This window comes from Mauremys mutica, chromosome 22, assembly GCF_020497125.1.
Source record: "Mauremys mutica isolate MM-2020 ecotype Southern chromosome 22, ASM2049712v1, whole genome shotgun sequence".
In the NCBI taxonomy this organism is placed as follows: Eukaryota; Metazoa; Chordata; order Testudines; family Geoemydidae; genus Mauremys; species Mauremys mutica.
This window is the reverse complement of record NC_059093.1, coordinates 439,934-458,124: the sequence shown is the minus strand read 5'-3', so window position 1 is coordinate 458,124 and position 18,191 is coordinate 439,934. Positions and strand designations below refer to the sequence as shown.

Here is an 18,191-nt window from a genome sequence, read left to right as displayed (position 1 = left end):
AATAGCTGTAGTTACGAGGGAGACAAGGTCCCCATTTTCAGGGGCTGGTCATTTCTCTGTCCACAAGCAGTGTGTTCTCTGCAGCAGAAGGTTGGATCCAGGGGGATGACATCTGGTGAGTTTCTTGACTTCTTCTCACGTTTTTCTCTCTCTCTCTCCTCTAATGTGTTGGCCAACACTCTCTTTCTGTCTCTGTCTCTGTCCTTGCCTCTCCTTATCCCGTCTCCCTTCATAGCACATGGGCAGGCGTGCTAGGTGTGCATCCCCACAGGTTAGGTCTCGGGAGCTATGAACAAGTAGGAGGGGATGAAAATCATGCAGGGCAGTGGGCGCTAGAGTGGCACGGTGTCTGTGGATGTTGACTCAGTCTGTTCATCGAGTCGGGCGGATGTGGATGGGATGGGAGAGGGAGGCAGGGATGAGGGCAAGATTAAATGCACCAGTAGAGCTCTGTGTAGTGATGGTACTTGCTTGACTTTATTAGTTTGAAGAGGAATCATCCAGGAGCCCTTGATGGGCGAGAATATGCAGAAGTGGACCTGAGCAGCCTGGACATCCTTCTAAGGAGACATGAATAGTGGTCATCTTTCTGCCTTCTGCATAACTGGCTGTGAGTAAATGGTCAGTGCTTTCAATTCCTCATCTGTACTCGCTGTAGTATCCTTCACAGACCGTGTGCTTCGTCTTTGGGTACGGGGCTCTGTGGGATTCATGCTGGGGAGGGGCCAGAGTGACTATGTCGGGCGCAAGGGCTGCTTTTTGGTTGTAATGTTAAAGGTGTAATGCGAGATGGGTTGAGGGCAGAGCCGTGGGATACAGGATTTGTGAAATGAAGAGACTGCGACATTGTAGAGGGAGGTGCTAATTTTTTTTCATCTCCCCCTCCTCCTACCCCGCTGGGTGTCACATCAGAGTCTCCTGCACTCATGCAATGGAAATCAAGTGAGAGCAAGAGGGCCTCGATAATTATTAATGCCACGAAAAAGCTGTCCCACTGGGAACAGAATAGCCGCCACTCTCAATGAGGATAAGTGTCTGTTTTGGTGATTTCTCTGCTCACAGTCCACCTTGCTCTTGGTAGAGATGTCCTGTTAGCTGGGGCTGTGTTTGTAAGGAAATGTTTTTGTCTAGCTGTGGTTATGAGGGAGACCAGGTCAGGGGCAGCTCTAGCCATTTCGCCGCTCCAAGCACGGCGGCACGTCGTGGGGGGCGCTGTGCCGGTCGCCGGTCTTGCGGCTCCGGTGGACCTCCCACAGGCATGCTTGCGGATGCTCCACCGAAGCCGCGGGACCAGCGGACCCTCCGCAGGGACGCCTGCGGGAGGTCCACCGGAGCCGCCTGCTGCCCTCCCGGCGACTGGCAGAGCGCTCCCCGCGGCATGCTGCCTCAAGCACGCGCTTGGCATGCTGAGGCCTGGAGTTGCCCCTGGACCAGGTCCCTATTTTCAGGGGGTGCTCAGTTCTCTGGCCAGGAGCGGTGTATCATCTGCAGCAGAAGGTTAGATCCAGGAGGATGACTCTAGGTGGCGAATTGCTTGCCTTCCTCCCGTGTTTCTCTCTCTCTCTCTCTCTCTGACTGTCCTTGCCTTTCCTTGTGCTATCTCCCATCATAGCACACGGGCACGCGTACTAGGTGTGCACCCCACAGGCTGTGTTTCAGGAGCAATGAAGAAGTAGGAGGAGACGAAAATCATGTGGGGCAGTGGGCGCTAAAGTGGAGTAGTTACTGTTGGTGTTCACTTGGTCTCTGTTCATTGAGTGTTGCCGATGTAGATGGGATGGAAGAGGGAGACAGGGATGAGGGCAGGATTTCAAGCACCAGTAGAGCTTTGTGTAGTGATGGCTCATGCTTGGCTTTTGCAGCTGCGCTTGCAGAGGAATTGTCCAGGAGTCCCAGACAGAGCAGAAACTGGAGGAGGTGGATCTGAGCAGCTTGGACATCCTTCTAAGGAGACATTTAGAATGCAGAAAGCTGAGGACTATTCATAACTGGCTGTGAGTAAGAGGTCAGTGCTTTCAATTTCTTATCTGTACTCACTGTAGTTTCCTTCTCAGACGGTGTGCTTCCTCATTGGTGTCATGGAGTTTGGTGGAGACAAGGCCCTGCACCCCCGGCTTCCTGCCATTCACGAAGACTCTCAGCCAGCCAGTAAAACAGAAGGCTTATTTAGATGACAGGAACGCAGTCCAAGACAGGTCTTGCATGTACAGATAACAGGACCCCCTCAGTTAGGTCCATCTTGGGGGACAGGCCCAGGAGGCCTGAGCCCCGTCTGGGCTCCCCTCCATTTTCCCAGCCAGCTCCAATCGGAGACTCTCCAGCCCCTCCTCTCTGGCCTTTCTCCCTTTCCCGGGCCAGGAGGTCACCTGATCTCTTTGTTCTCTGACACCTTCAGTTGGCCCCTTTGCAGAGGAGGGGCCCAGGCCGTTAGTTGCCAGGAGAGAGTGCCGGCCATTCTCTATGCAGACAGTATCACAGGGGCCCTCTAAGCTTTGCAAAAATCATACACCCTGATCCCCCACACCTAGATATTTAAGAAAGGCGTAGGGGAAATTGAGGCACCCACACAGTATTCAGAGAAAACATTCAGAATGTTCCCACTTGGTCACAGTTGGGTTTAGGCTCTTTGGGATTAAGGCTGGGGAAGGGACAAGAGTCTACTGAGCAAAGTGACTATTTTGGGTGCAGTTACAATGGGTCCCTTCTAGTTGCAGGTGTAAAGTAGTTCAGGGCGGAGCCATGGAACACAGGAGCTGTGAAATGAAGAGACTACACGGCATTGCAGACAGAGATGCTAATTTACTTTGTTCTCCCCTGTGCTGGGTTTAGTGCCAAGGAAAAAGAAGTCACACGTCAGAGTCTACTGCCCTCATGCGATGAAAAGCGAGCGAGAGCGATGAGACTGCAAGCCTTGTTGATGCCACGAAAAAGCTGTCTAACTGGGATCAGAACAGCCGCTACTGTCAGTGAGATAAGTGACTGGTTTGGTGAGGGCTCTGCTCACGGCCCACTTGCATCTAGGTAGGGAAACCCCGTTAGCTGGGGCTGGGTTTGTATGAAAAGGTTCCTGACTAGCTGCGGTTATAAGGAAGACAAGGTCCCCATTTTCAGGGACTGCTCAGGTCTCTGGCCAGGATCGGTGTGTCTTCTGCAGTAGACGGTTAGATTCAGGAGGATGACTCCATGTGATGAGTTGCTTGCCTTCCTCCCATGTTTCCCTCGCTCTCTTCTCTACTGTGTTGGCCAACACACACACACACACACTCTCTCTGTCTGTCTGTCTGTCCTTGCCTCTCCTTGTGGTGTCTCCCTTCATAGGACATGGGCAGGTGTGCTAGGATGCATCCCCACAGGCTAGGTCTCGGGAGCCATAAAGAAGTAGGAAGGGATGAAAATCATGCAGGGTAGTGGGTGCGAGAGTTGAGGCAGGTACTGGAAGGCCTTGTGCACCTATAGTGTTTTTGGCAGTGATGACTCTTCCATAGGTGGTTCGCTGTTCTTGCGGAGGGCTGCTCCAGGGCAGCGGAGCATCTGCAGGAAGCAGACCTGCACGATCTAGCTGTTTCACTTTGCAGTGGAGCTGAGGAGCTCTCTTGTAATGTTGGAGGAGCCAGGAGCGTGTTTTTGTGAAATGATATTTCTCTATCCAGTATCTGCAGAGTGAGGTGCCTCGTGGAGAGCAGAGAGATGCTTCTCCTATCCATGGGATGGGTCCTGGGAAAGGTCCAGCTCTGCCTGTGGCTGGCAGTGGTCTGGGATTGTCCCTTTCCTGGAGGGCTGTAGCTCCTTACGAGTGGTGAGTATTTTAGGCCCTGGGTAAGCTGAAGAAGAATAAAGAAGGAGGGAGCAGCAGCCAGTGACGTGTATCTCAGTTTTTCTTGCATGCTCAAGTGGTGACCTAGCTTACAAGTGTTCTCTCTTTCTCTTTTCAGTCATACTGAGATTGGTCAGATGAGAGATCGGCCAACCTGTGGCAGAGACCAAAGAAGGAGCAGCCACCCAGAGCCCATCCCTAGGGATGGAAGCTGGACAATGATCTGCAGAGTAAAAGCAAATGGAAACTTGCTGAAGTTTAGTAGTGAGGGAGGGCTGCAAATACTCTTGTCAGTGGAGAGAATTTGTGAGTATGGGGAGGGCCCCTGAGGAAAGGTCTCAGCATCTCACGGGGGCACGATAAGCTCGGGGGAATCCTTTGTGCCCTCTCAAGGAATTGTCAGGTGCTATGGAGTCTTCCCAAAGTGCGATAACTCTTTGTGGAGAGCCAGGAAGGTGACTACAGGTGCTGAGTTTGCCTCCTTCCTGTATGTGTATCTCGGCTCTCATATGTTGGCCAACATGTGCACGCTCTATTTCTGTCTCTCTCCTTGTCTCCTTGCATAGAACATGGGCAATGGTGGATGCTCACAGTCTAGGGCTGGAGAGCCTGCATCCCACTGGGGCATTGGGAGGGGGAAGAGAAGCATGATGGGTACTAGATCCTCCATTGGTAGTGGTGGGGGTGACTGTGGGAGTTGACTCTGACTCTGTTCATCAAGTGGGGCTGATGTACGGTGGGTGGTAGAGGGAGGGTGGCATCTCACACGCCAATAGAACTTTGGGCAGTGACGGCCCCTGTGATGGGTTGGATCACAGACCACCCCCCCCCCCGGGAGCTGCCAACTGATGTGCCAAGTCTACCTCTGCCCCTGCTTTCCCTGCTAGCTCAGGACTCTAGCACCCTCTTGCTGAGCCAGATACTCCCATCTGCTCCAACATAGACCCAGGGTCTGAATTACTTTCCCCAAAGCTGCAGGTTTACCTGAAAACAGCTCACAGAAGTGTGCTTGTCTTTAGCACTCAGATGCCCAACTCCCAGTGGTGTACACACACACACAAATCCGTTTTACCCTGCATAAAGCTTATACGGAGTAAACTCATAAATAGTTCATCCTCTATAACACTGATAGAGAGAGAGATGCACAGCTGTTTGCCCCCCCTCCAGGTTAACTCTGGGTTAATTAATAAGTAAAAAGTGATTTTATCAATACGGAAAGTAGGATTTAAGTGGTTCCAAATAGTAACAGACAGAACAAAGTGAGTCACCAAGCGAATTAAAAAGCGCAAATCTATGTCTAATCAAACTGAACACAGATAATCTCACCCTCAGAGATGCTTCAGTAAGTTTTTTTTCCTCAGACTGGACCCCATCCAGGCTTGGGCACAATTCTTTCCCTGGTACAACTCTTGTTCCAGCTCAGGTGGTAGCTAGGGGATTCTTCATGACTCCATGGAGCTATAAAGGTGTAATGGGAGATTGGAGAACAACCACCTACACAACACTGCAGATTCCGATGATAACTTTTTTTTTTTCCTCTTGTGTTGTGCTTAGTACCACGGAGAAAGAAGTGAAGGGTAAGAGCCCACCCCCGTTGTGAGATGGAAAGCACCAAGAGCCGTGAGACCACAAGTGTTGTCGATGTCGTCGATCTGGGAGTGGAGCAGCCGTCACCACCAGTGAGATAAGTGTCTGGTTTGGGGAGGACTCTGGTAACGGCCCACCTGCTTCCAGGCTGAGACTTGTCATTAGCTGGGACTCGGTTTGTAGGAAAAGATTCCTGACCTGTTGTGGTTACGAGGGAGACAAGGTCCCCATTTTTAGGGTCTGGTCTTTTCTCGGTCCACAAACAGTGTGTCCTACGCAGCAGAAGGTTGGATGGAGGAGGACGACTCCAGCTGTTGAGTTTCTTGACTTCCTCCCACATTTCTTTCTCTCTCTCTCTCTCTCTCCTCTAATGTGTTGGCCAACACACACTGTCTGTCTCTCTCTCTCTCTCTGTGTCCTTGCCTCTCCTTGTGCTGTCTCCCTTTGTAGGACACGGGCAGGTGTGTTAGGTGTGCATCCCCACAGGCTAGGTCTTGTGAGCTATGAACAAGTAGGGGACCGAAATGATGCAGGGCAGTGGGTGCTAGAGTGGAGCGGGTGACTGTGGGTGTTGACTGAGTCTCTGCTCTAGTGGGGCTGATGTGGATGGGATGGGAGAGGGAGGCAGGGATGAGAGCAAGATTTCACGCATCAATTGTATTTTGTGTAGCGATGGCTCTTGCTTGGCTTGTTTTCTGCACTTGCAGAGAAATCATCGGGGGGGAGCAGCAGCAGGAGGAGAAACTAGCAGACGCGCACCTGGGCAGCCTGGACATCCTTCTAAGCAGAGATTAACAGTCCTCAGCTTTCTGCCTTCCACATAACTGGCTGTGAGTAAGCGGTCGGTGCTTCGAATTCCTCATCTGTTCTCGCTCCAGTTTTGTTCCTGGTCGGGTACATGGCTCTGTGGGGTTAAGAGGAGGGAAAGGCACAAGTCTCCTATGCAGAGTGGCTGTTCTGAGTGTACGTGCAACAGGCTGCTTTCTAGTTGTGGTCCTGAAGGTGTAACAGAAGAAGGGTTATGGGTGGAGGTCTGGGGTGCGGTAAATGGGAGAAGAACTTATGTGATGTTGCCAACTGAGATGCTAACTCGTTTGTTTCTCCTCCACCCCCTTGTGCTGGGTTCAGGACCAAGAGAAAAGAAGTGGAGGGTCAGCGTCGGCTCACCTCATGTTACGGAAAGCGAGTGAGAGCGACGAGATCGCAAGCATTTTGGATGCCAGGCAAGAGCCGTCCAGCTGGGAGCGGAGCAGCTGCCACTGTCAATGAGATAAGTATCTGTTTTGGTGATTGCTCTGCTCACTGCCCACCTGAATCCAGCTACAAACGCCCCATTAGCTGGGTCTGGGTTTGTAACAAAATATTCCTGACTAGGTGTGGTTCTGAAGGAGACAAGGTCCCCATTTTCAGGGGCTGCTCATTTCTTTGTTCACAAGCGCTGTGTCCTCTGCAGAAAAAGTTGGATCCAGGAGGTTGATTCCAGGTGGCGAGTTGCTTGCCTTCCTCCTGTGTTGTTTTTCTCTCTCTCTCTTCTCCAGTACGTTGGCCAACACACACCCTTTCTCTTTCTGTCCTTGCTTTTCCTTGTGCTGTCTCCCTTCGTACGACACGAGCATGTGTGCTTGGTGTGCACCCCCACAGGGTAGGTCTCAGGAGCCACGATGAAGTAGGAGGGGACGACAATTGTGCAAGGTAGCGGGCGCGGGAGTGGAGGGGTGACTGTCAGTGTTAACTTGGTCTCTGTTCATCAAGTGGGGTAGATGTAGATGGGCTGGAAGAGGGAGGCAGGGATGAGGGCAAGATTTCAAGCATCAATAGAGGTGTGTGTAGTGATGGCTCATGCTTGGCTTTTGCAGATCCATTTCCAGAGGAATTTCCCAGGAGCCGTAGCCAGAGGAGAAGTTGGCAGATGTGGACATGAGGAAACTGAACATCCTTCTGAGCAGACATGAACAGTCCTCGGCTTTCTGTTTCCCGCATAACTGGCTGTGAGTAAGCTGTCGGTGCTTTGAATTCCTCATCTGTTCTTGCTGTACTTTTTCTTCACATGCCATGTGCTTCCTCGTTGGGCATGAGGCTCTTTGCTCAGGCGACTCTTGGCCTTTCCCCCTCCTTAATGCCAAAGTGATTATTTTGGGTGCAGTTACAATGGGTCCCTTCTAGTTGCAGGTGTAAAGTAGTAATGGGAGATGGGTTGAGGGCAGAACCGTGGGATACAGGAGCTGTAAAATGAAGAGACTAGGCGACATTGCAGACGGAGATGCTGTTTTCTTATTTTGCTTTTCTTCCCTCTGCTGGGTTTAGTGCCAAGGAAAAAGAAGTCACACGTCGGAGTCTACTGCCCTCATGCGATGGCAAGTGAGTGAGAGCAGCGAGCCTGTGAGCATTGTTCATGCCAGGCAAGAGCCGTCCATCGGGGAGTTGAGCAAAGGCCACTGTCACTGAGATAAGTGTCTGGTTTGGTGATTGCTCTGCTCACGGCTCAGCTCCTGGTAGGGACGCCCCATTAGCAAGGTCTGGGTTTGTAAGAAAAGGTTCCTAACTAGTGTTTATGAAGGAGACAAGGTCTCCATTTTCAGGGGCTGGTCATTTCTCTGGCCAGGAGGGGAGTGTCCTCTGCAGCAGAAGGTTGGATCCAGAGGGATGACTCCAGCTCGTGAGTTTCTTGACTCCCTCCCATGTTTTTTTCTCTCTCTCTCTCTCTCCTCTAATGTGTTGGCCAACACACACTCTGTCTCTCTCTCACTCTCTCTGTTCTTGCTTCTTCTTGTGCTGTCTCCCTTCATAGGACACGGATAGGAGTGCTAGGTGTGCATCCCCACAGGCTAGATCTCGGGAGCTATGAACAAATAGGAGGAGATGAAAATCATGCAGGGTATTGGGCGCTAGAGTGGAGCGGTGTCCGTGGATGTTGACTCAGTCTCTGATCATCGAGTCGAGCGGGTGTAGATGGGATGGGAGAGGGAGGCAGGGATGAGGGCAAGATTAAATGCACCAGTAGTGCTGTGTGTAGTGATGGTACTTACATGACTTTATTAGTTTGCAGAGGAATCATCCAGGAGCCCTCGCCAGACGAGAATATGCAGAAGTGGCCGTGAGCAGCCTGGACATCCTTCTAAGGAGACGTCAACAGTCCTCAGGTTTCTGCCTTCTGCCTAACTGGCTGTGAGTAAGCAGTGAGTACTTGGAATTCCTCATCTGTACTCACTGTAATTTTCTTCATAGGCCGTTTCCTTCCTTGTTTGGTATGGGGCACTGTGGGATTAAGGCTGGTGAAGAGACCAGAGTCATACTTGCCAACTTTCACTGGGTAGATAAGAACCCTGAATTCACAATATTCCAAAAATCAAGCTAATCCTATTTCAAATAAGGCCAAAACAAGCCAATTCCAAGAACCCCAGCACTCAATGACTAGATCTCTCCTGGTGTGCAGTCTGGGACTGTGGTGGGTCCGCTGTGCACCCCTGACTCTCTCCTCCCTTTGCCCCTGCTTGCCGGAAGCAGCAAGCTACAACGAGCAATAAGCTACAGGCCAAAAACAAGCCCGATTTCTATGTTTTATTTTCCCCCTTGAGATTTGGTGTGTGTGACCAGAGTCTGCTGTGCAAAGTGACTATTTCGGGTGTCATTGCAAGGGGTGCTTTCTACTTGTAGTCCTACCGGTGTAATGGGAATAGGGTTGAGGGCGGAGCCCCACTGTGTGCGGGAGGGGAAAATAAGCGCTTACCCAAAGTTGCTGACTGAAAGGGTAACTGATTTGTTTTTCCCCCTTGTGCTGGGTTTAGTAGCAAGAGAAAAGAAGTCACAGGCCAGAGTCTACTGCCCTCGTGCAATGGAAAGAGAGCAAGAGCAATGAGTCTGCAAGCGTTGTTGATGCGACGCAGAAGGCGTCCATCTGGGAGCGGAACCGTCACCACTCTCAATGAGATAAGTGTCGTCTTCGGTGATCGCTCTGCTCAAGGCCCATCGTGCTCCTGGTAGGGATGCCCCGTTAGCTGGGGCTGGGTTTGTAAGAAAAGGTTCCTGACTAGTTGTGGTTACAAGGGAGACGATGTCCCCATTTTCAGGGGCTGCTCATGTCTCTCGCTAGGACCAGTGTGTCCTCCGCAGCATATTAAATCCAGGGGGATGACTCCAGCTGGTGTTTCTTGACTCCCTCCCACGTTTTTTTTTCTCTCTCTCTCTCTCTCTCTCTCCTCTAATGGGTTGGCCAACACACACTCTGTCTGCCTTTCTCTCTCTGTCCTTGCCTCTTCTTGTGCTGTCTCCCTTCGTAGGACAAGGGCAGATGTGTTACGTGTGCATCCCCACAGGCTAGGTCTTGTGAGCTATGAACAAGTAGGGGACCGAAATGATGCAGGGCAGTGGGCGCTAGAGTGAAGCGGTGACTGTGGGTGTTGACTGAGTCTCTGCTCTAGTGGGGCTGATGTGGGAGGCAGGGATGAGGGCAAGATTTCGCGCACCAATTGAATTTTTTGTAGTGAGGGCTCTTGGTTGGCTTATTTGCGGCACTTGTAGAGGAATTGTCCAGGAGCAGCAGCCGGAGGAGAAATTGGCAGACGTGGGCCTGAGGAGCCTGGACATTCTTCTAATGAGACATGAACAGTCCTCAGCTTTCTGCCTCGTGCATAACTGGCTGTGGGTAAGTGGTCAGTGCTTGGAATTCCTCATCTGCTCTTGGTGTGATTTTCTTCACACTTTGTTTGCTTCCTTGTTGGGTGTGGGGCTCTTTGGGATTAAGGCTGGGGAAGGGACCAGAGTCACAATTGCTAACTTTCACTGGGGAAATAAGCACCCCGACTTTGACAATAAGCCAAAAATCAAGATAAACCCATTTGAAAACAAGGCCAAAACATGCCAATCCCTAAGAACCCCAACACTCAATGACTAGATCTCCCCTGGCGTGCAATCTGGGACTGTGGTGGGCCCGCTGTGCACCTCAACTAGCCGTCCCCTTTGCTCCTCCTTGTCCGTGCTTGCTAGAAGCAAAAAGCTACAAGAAGCAATAAGTTACAAGCCAAAAAGAAGCACAATTTCTACGTGTTTTCCCCACAGGTTTGGTGTGTCTGACCAGAGTCGTCTGTGCAGAGTGACTATTTCAGGTGTCGTCGCAAGGGGTGCTTTCTACTTGTAGTCATAAAGGCGTGATGGGAGGAGGGTTCAGGGCAGAGCCCCACCATGTGGGAGAGGCTAAAAGAAGCGGCTGCCCAACATTGCCAATTGAGATGGTGACTGACTTGTTTTTCCGCTGGATTTAGTACCAAGGGAAAAGTGACAAGTCAGAGTCTACTGCCCTCATGTGATGGAAAGCGAGCGAGAGTGATGGGACTGCAAGAATTATTGATGCCTTGAAAAAGCCATCCGACTGGGAATGGAACAGTCATCACTGTCAATGAGATAAGTGTCTGTTTTGGTGATTGCTCTGCTCACGGCCCACCTTGCTCCTGAAAGGGATGCCCCGTTTGCTGAGGCTGTGTTTGTAAGAAAAGGTTCCTGACTAGCTGTGGTTTTGAGAGAGAGAGAGAAGATCCCCATTTTTAGGGGCTGCTCAGGAGCAGTGTGTCCTACGCAGCAGAAGGTTGCATCTAGGAGGATGAGTCCAGGTGGTGAATTGCTTGCCTTCCTCTCGTGTTTCTCTCTCTCTCTTCTCTAGTGTGTTGGCCAACACTCTTTCTCAATCTGTCCTTGCCTTTCCTTGTGCTGTCTCCCTTCTTAGGATATTGGCAGGCGAGCTAGGTGTGCACCCCCACAGGTTGTGTCTTGGGAGCCATAAAGAAGTAGGAGGGGACGAAAATCATGCAGGGCAGGTGGTGCGAAACTGGAGCGGTGACTGTTGGTGTTGTGGGGCTAAGACGGATCGAAAGTGACGCAGGCAAGAGGGCCTTAATTGGGCTCTATGTAGTGCAGGAGTTCTCAGACTGGGGTTTAGGTCCCGTCAGGTGGCCGCAAGGTTGTTATTTGGGGGGTTGTGAAATGTCATCCTCCATCCTAAACATCATCACCTTGCTTCCGGCATTTATAATGGTGTTGAATATACAAAGTGTTTTTAATTTATAAGGGGAGGGTCACACTCAGAAATTTTCTATGTAAAAGGGATCATCAGTACAAAAGGTTGAGAACCACTGGTGTAGTGATAGTTCTTGCTTGCTTGCCTTTATCAGTTTGCAGAGGAATTGTCCAGGAGTCTCAGCTGGAGAAGAAGCTGGCAGAAGTGGACCTGAACTGCCTGGACATCCTTCTAAGGAGACATGAACAGTCCTCAGCTTTCTGCCTTCTGGATAACTGGCTATGAGTGTAAGAAGTCAGTGTTTTCAATTCCTTATCTGTACTCACTCTTGTTTCCTTCACAGGCCGTGTGCTTCCTCGTTGGGTACGAGGCTCTTTGCTCAGGAGACTCTTGTCCCTTCCCCAGCCTTAATCCCAAAGTGACTATTTTGGGTGCAGTTAAAATGGGTCCCTTCTAGTTGCAGCTGTAAAGTAGTAATGGGAGATGGGTTGAGGGCAGAGCTGTGGGATACGGGAGATGTGAAATGAAGAGACTACGTGACATTGCAGACGGAGATGGTAATTTAATTCTTTTTTTCTTCCCTTTACTTCTTCCTTGGTACTAAACCCAGCAGTCACACATCAGAGTCTATTGGCCTCGTGCGATGGAAAGTGAGTGAGAGCAGCGAGCCTGTGAGCATTGTTCATGCCAGGCAACAGCCGTCAATGTGGGGGTCGAGCAGACGCCATTGTCAGTGAGATAAGTGTCTGTTTTGCTGAGGGTTCTGCTCACGGCCCATATCAGTTTCTTGCCTTTCTCTGTGTTTCTCTCTCTCTCTCTCTCTTACTCTCTTCTCTAGTGTGTTGGCCAACACTCTCTGTCTCTGTCCTTGCCTCACCTTGTGCTGTCTCCCTTCATAGGACACGGGCAGGAGTGCTAGGTGTGCATCCCCACAGGCTAGGTCTCAGGAGCTATGAAGAAGTAAGAGGGGATGAAAATCATGCAGGGTAGTGGGCGCTAGAGTGGAGCAGTGACCCTCAGTGTTGACTCAGTCTCTGTTCATCGAGTCGGGCTGATGTAGATGAGATGGGAGAGGGAGGCAGGGATGAGGGCATTCATAGAGCTCTGTGTAGTGACAGTTCTTGCTTGGCTTTATTAGTTTGCAGAGGAATTGTCCAGGAGCCCCAGCCGGATGAGAGTGTCAGAAGTGGACCTGAGCAGCCTGGCCATCCTTCTAAGGAAACAAGAATAGTCCTCAGGTTTCTGCCGTCTGCATAACTGGCTGTGAGTAAGGGCTCAGTGCTTCGAACTCAGTCATCTGTACTCACTGTAGTAGTCTTCATAGACGGTGTGGTTTCTTGTTGGGTACAGGTCTCTGTGGGGTTAAGGGTGAGGAGGGGCCAGAGTCTGCTGTGCAGAGTGACTCTGGGTGGTGTTGTAAGGGGTGCTTTTTACTTGTTGTCCTAATGGTGTAATGGGTGGAGAGCGGAATCCCGCCGTGCGTGAGAGGCGAAAAGAAGAGCCTACGAGACGTTTCCGACTGAGACGGTAGCTTACTTGTTTTATCCCCTCGTTTTAGTACCAATCAAAAAGACGTCGCGTGTCAAAGTCTACTGCCCTTATAATGGAAAGCGAGTGAGAGTGACGAGACTGTGAGCGTTATTGGTGCCAGGCAGGAGCCGTCCATCTGGAAGCAGAACAGCCGCTACTATCACTGAGAAAAGTATCTGTTTTGCTGAGGGTTCTGTTCCTTCAAGTAGGGACACCCCGTTAGCTGGGGCTGGGTTTGTAAGAAAAGGTTCCTGAGTAGATGTGGTTATGAGGGAGACAAGATCCCCATTTTTCAGGGGCTGCTCATTTCTCTGGCCAGGAGTGGTGTGTCCTCTGCAGTAGAAGGTTGGATCCAGGAGGATGACTCCAGGTGGTGAGTTGCTTGCCTTCCTCCCATGTTTCTCTCTCTCTCTCTCTCTCTTTTCTGTACTTTATTGGCCAACATGCTCTCTTTCTCTCTCTATGTCCTTGCCTCTCCTTGTGCTGTCTCCCTTCGTAGGACATGGGCAGGAGTGCTAGGTGTGCATCCACACAGGTCAGGTCTTGGGAGCCATGGAGAAGTTGAAGCAGAGAAAAATCATGAGGAGCAGTGGGTGCTGAAGTGGAGCGGTGACTCTGTTTACGGAGTTGGGCTCAGGTAGATGGCCTGGGAGAAGGAGGATGGGATGAGGACAAGATGTCATGCATGAATAGAACTGTTTGTACTGATGGCTCAATGAATTGGTTTTCCAGAGGAAGTGTCCAGGAGCCCCAGCCCGAGGAGAAGCTGGCAGAAGTGGACCTGATCAGTCTGAACATCCTTCTAAACAGACATGAGCAGTCCTCAGCTTTCTGCCTCCCGCATAACTACACTTCATTACTTTAGCAGCACGGCTGAAGCTTAAGATAAATGCAGGGTAGAGGATTAGCACAGACGGCTGCTTCCCTTTAGGTGGGTTTGGTTTCTCGTAAACCTATGCTGCTTTGTTCTGGGTGTGGGAGGAGAATTTCCGTATTGTGGGAGTAGCTGTGGGGTTACATCCAGGGGAATAGACAATAGTCTCCTTTACATAGTGACTCTCTTGGGTGCAGGTGCAACAGACTGCTTAACATACGAATGTAAGAATGGTAATGCTTGGTCAGATCCATGGTCCATCTAGCCCAGTATCCTGTCTTCTGACTGGCTAATGCCAGATGCTTCAGAGGGAATGAATAGAACAGGGAATCGAGACGTGATCCATCCTGTGTCGCCCATTCCCAGCTTCTGGCAAACAGAGGATAAGGGCACCATCTCTGCTTGTCCTGACTAATAGCCATTGATGGACCTGTCCTCCATGAATTTACCTAGTTCTTTTTTTAACCCTGTTATAGTCTTGGCTTTCACAGAAGTCTCTGGCCAGTAATTCCAGAAGTTGAGTGTGCGTTGTGTGCTTTTAATTGTATCTATAAAGGTGTAATGGGAAATGAGTGAAGAAGAACCTACACAACACTGCAGATTCCAATGGTAACTTTTGTTTGTCTGTGGTACTAAGCAAAACACGAGGGAGAATGAAGTCAAGGATAAGAGCCCACTCCCGTTGTGAGATGGAAAGCACACAAGGCCCATGAGACAGTGAGCGTTGTTGATGCCAGGCTATGCAGATGCCGTCGAGCTGGGAGTGGAGCAGCTGTCACCATCAGTGAGATAAGTCTCTGGCTTGGTGAGGACTCGGGTAATGGCCCACCTGCCTCCAGGCTGGGACTTGTCGTTAGCAGGGGCTTGATTTGTAGGAAAAGATTCCTGACTAGTTGTAGTTACGAGGGAGACAAGGTCCCCATTTTCAGGGGCTGGTCATTTCTCCGTCCACAAGCAGTGTGTCCTCTGCAGGAGAAGGTTGGATCCAGGGGGTGAGTTCTTTGCCTTCCTACTGCGTGTCGCTCTCTTTCTTTCTTTCTCTCTCTCTCTTTTCTGTACTGTGTTGGCCAACACACACCCTCTCTCTCTCCCCCTCCCCCCTTTCCTCTCCCTGTGCTGTCTCCCTTCCTAGGACATGGGCAGGTGTGCTAGGGGTGCATCCCCACAGGCTTTGTCTCGGGAACCATGAAGAAGTAGGAAGGGACAAAAATCATGCAGGGTAGTGGATAGTGGAGTGGAGCGGTGACTGTCCGTGTTCACTCCATCTGTGTTCAAGCGGAGCTGATGTACATGGAATAGGAGAGGGAGGCAGGGATGAGAGCGTTCATAGAGCTCTGTGTAGTGATAGTTCTTGCTTGGCTTTATTAGTTTGCAGAGTAATCATCCAGGAGGTGTCTCCAGAGGAGAAGCTGGCAGAGGTGGACCTGAACTGCCTGGACATCCTTCTAAGGAGACATGAAGGGTCCTCAGCTTTCTGCCTCTCATGTAAGCTGTCACTGCTTGGAATTCCTCATCTGTACTTGCTGTAGTTCTCTTCACAGGCTGTGTGCTTCCTCCTTGGGTATGGGGCTCTGTGGCTGGGGAGGGCCCAGAATCTGCTCTGCAGAGTGACTATGTTGGGTGCCATTAAGAGGGCCAATGCAGAGAGGAGAAAAAGGGCCTGAACCCTGATTACAGGGCAGTCACCCTTTCTTTAGTAAAATACTCCTCCTTTAAACTCGGTGTGAGGTGAGGGGGGAAGTCCCCAATGTGAAAAGATCTGGAAATGAACAGGTAAGGGAGGGATCCTGCTGAGTGTCTCCTTTCCGATGAATCCTCCATCTCTCAGCGACACCCTGCCGGACTTACCTTCCTAGCTCACCAAGAAAATAAGTTGGTGCTCCGTAACCTTTACCAGAAAAGACCCCTCTTCCTTGTGACGCAGTCCTGTTAGTAGGGTTAGGTGCACCCATGTGCTGGCTCTGAATACCACCACATGTGCTTACAACACCTGAACATCAACACATTTCAGAAAGGATAGCCACATCCCTTCAGACGTAGCCCTAGGAATCTCCTCTGTCTATCTCCAAAGAGACACAAGGCCTGGAATTTGGACATAACTGAGGGAGCTGTCCGAATGTCTACAGTTGAACACTCATCAGTGCGACGGTGTCTTTCTTGTGCACAAGAAAACAAAGGGTCAAATTTGTGGTTGGTTGAGCGGTGTAAATTGGGCAGGGCAAAAGGACTTGAAGAAGGATGAGGTGGAAGTGAGGGTCTGAAAGGAGCCCCCGCCACCTCACCTGTTCATTTCCAGACGGTGTGACGTTTGCATGGTTGGGCCATTTCTTGGCTTTTTTGAGAAAAGGGGCGAATTTTCCACGGCCTCCACCATCCCCTTACAGCTGCCCCTTCGCCACACCATGTTGTATCTGACCTGGATAGGTCGCAAGTAAGATTTCACTTCAAATCTCAAAAAAGCCCAGTAGAAATAATTGTGGGGGAATTTCTTGTCACTAAGAGAAACAGAAGCTCAAGCCTTCTCAAGGGGTGGGGTGTCGCTCAGCCACAGGCACAAAAAGGCTCCCCTAGTTTAAGCGTGTGAGGGATAAGACCTTACACCCTGGTTACAGGGCAGTCATTTTGCCGGGCGTGTCAAAGTGACCTGTGGTTTAATTTGCTTGGCAAAGGAGACCCAAACCTTCGTTATAGGGTGGTCCTTAAGCCAGGGGCGTTCGAATGGGGCAGAGAGAAAAGCGCCGTAAAGGAGAGACCTCCGTTCCCTCAGAAGTGGGCGGTCTCATTGCCCAGCAAGTGCCAGCGGCCCAAGAGGAGCTAGAAAGAGGAGACCTGCACCCTTCTCACAGGGATTGGTCAGTGGCAAAGAGCATTTTAAAGGCTAGGTCCTAAGGAGCTCAAAGCCACAGAGACCTTGTGGTGATCTGCGTGTAATGTAATATCTCATTGTAAGGTGACGGGGCCAGCAGGAGTTAATTAACTCACAAACTGACCTTGACCCATGGCCGAACTTTAAAGACTGGTTAGGAAGATCTGTAAAGGAATAGAGGTTTGAAATGCAGCCTGCATTGTTAGAGATAGAAGGGTAAATGTTAGCTCGGGTCTTGTCCATTTCTGTAGCTGTGATTCAAAGATCAAAAAAGCACTATTAACATTTAGGAAGACACTGGAGTGAAATAGCGTTATTGTCTATATCGGGGTCAGCAACCTTTCACAAGCGGTGTGCCGAGTCTTCATTTATTCACTCTAAAATGTATTCCTGACACACGAAACCTTAATGTTTTTCAGAAGGTCTCTTTAGTTATATCATATATAGACACAGAAACTAGTGTTGTATTGTAAAATAAACATTGTGAAAACCTTGTTTAAGTAGCTTCATTTAAAATTAAATTAAAATGTTGATCTTACACCCCTGGCCTGCTCAACCCGCTGCTGGTCTGCGGTTCTGTTCCACTAGACTGCCAGCAGGCTCTGCGGGGCCCTGCCCACACACAGCGGGTAGCTACCTTCTCCCTGGTTCTGGCCCATTCTCTTCCTCTCTCTGCACTGAGCGGAGGGTGGGAGTGGACCGAGCACAGGGCTGGGGCTGAAGGGTCTGGCCAGGAGCTAGAATGAGGAAGGGGGCTCAGGGTTGGGGCAGGAGGTCTGGGTGTGGGGGCACTTACCTGGGCAGCTCCCATTTGGTGTGAGGGGTGCAGGTGCTCCTGTTTGGTGCTCAGGGTGGGGGTGGGGATATGCAGGGGTGCAAGAGTCAGGGCAGATGACTGGGGGCATGTGAGGGGGGTGCAGGTGTCAGGGTGGGGGGGCTGGGTAGGTGTGGGGGTGCCAGAGTCAGGGTTGGGGTGTGTGTGAAGGAGTCAACAGAGGGCTGGGTGTGTATGAGGGAGGTAAAGGGCTCAGGGCAGGGGCCTGGGTCTGTGTGTGTGTGTGTGGGGGGGGGGTCAGGGCTCAGGGCAGAGGGCTGGGTGACTGTCCCCCTCCGCTTCCCTAACCCCCTCCGCTCCTTGTCCCCTGACTACCCCCTTCTGGGACCCCTGCCCCTAACTGCCCCCCCAGAACCCTATCCCCTATCTAAGCCTCCCTGTTCTTGTCCCCTGACTGCCCCCCTAGGAGCCTACCCCCTACCTGTCCCCTGACTGCCCCCACCCCTTACCCAACTGGCCCAGCCCCAGATCCCCTTACCATGAGCCTCCAAGCAGAGCCAGCCTATGCTGCCCCATGGGAGCGCGCTGCCCCATGGGAGCGCACAGCCCCGCCCCTCAGAGCACTGCACGTGCGGGGGTAGGGCTCCAGACGAGTAGGGAGCGTCTGTCCCTCCCTGCAGAGCCAAACGCTGCCCCACGGGAGCGCGCAGCCCTGGCCCCAGAGCTCTGCGTGTGGCG

At 51.2% G+C, this 18,191-nt stretch overlaps 2 long non-coding RNA genes across 4 annotated transcripts; both read left to right on the top strand.

The window, feature by feature from the left end:
- The first annotated feature begins 552 nt into the window (after positions 1–552).
- LOC123354719 lies at positions 553–5,800 on the top strand. Its single transcript, XR_006574846.1, has 4 exons — positions 553–610; positions 1,863–2,005; positions 2,830–4,044; positions 5,369–5,800. It is a non-coding gene; the product is annotated as an uncharacterized LOC123354719 (long non-coding RNA).
- Positions 5,801–12,491: 6,691 nt separating this feature from the next.
- LOC123354713 lies at positions 12,492–17,136 on the top strand. 3 transcript variants are annotated; one of them, XR_006574838.1, is made up of 8 exons: positions 12,492–12,671; positions 12,967–13,110; positions 13,258–13,311; positions 13,438–13,575; positions 13,671–13,869; positions 14,369–14,421; positions 15,181–15,297; positions 16,482–17,136. It is a non-coding gene; the product is annotated as an uncharacterized LOC123354713 (long non-coding RNA). The 3 variants fall into 3 exon arrangements; XR_006574837.1 differs by lacking the exon at positions 14,369–14,421 and having other exon boundaries at positions 16,504–17,136; XR_006574839.1 differs by lacking the exons at positions 14,369–14,421; positions 15,181–15,297; positions 16,482–17,136 and adding an exon at positions 14,450–14,599.
- The last annotated feature ends 1,055 nt before the right edge of the window (positions 17,137–18,191 follow it).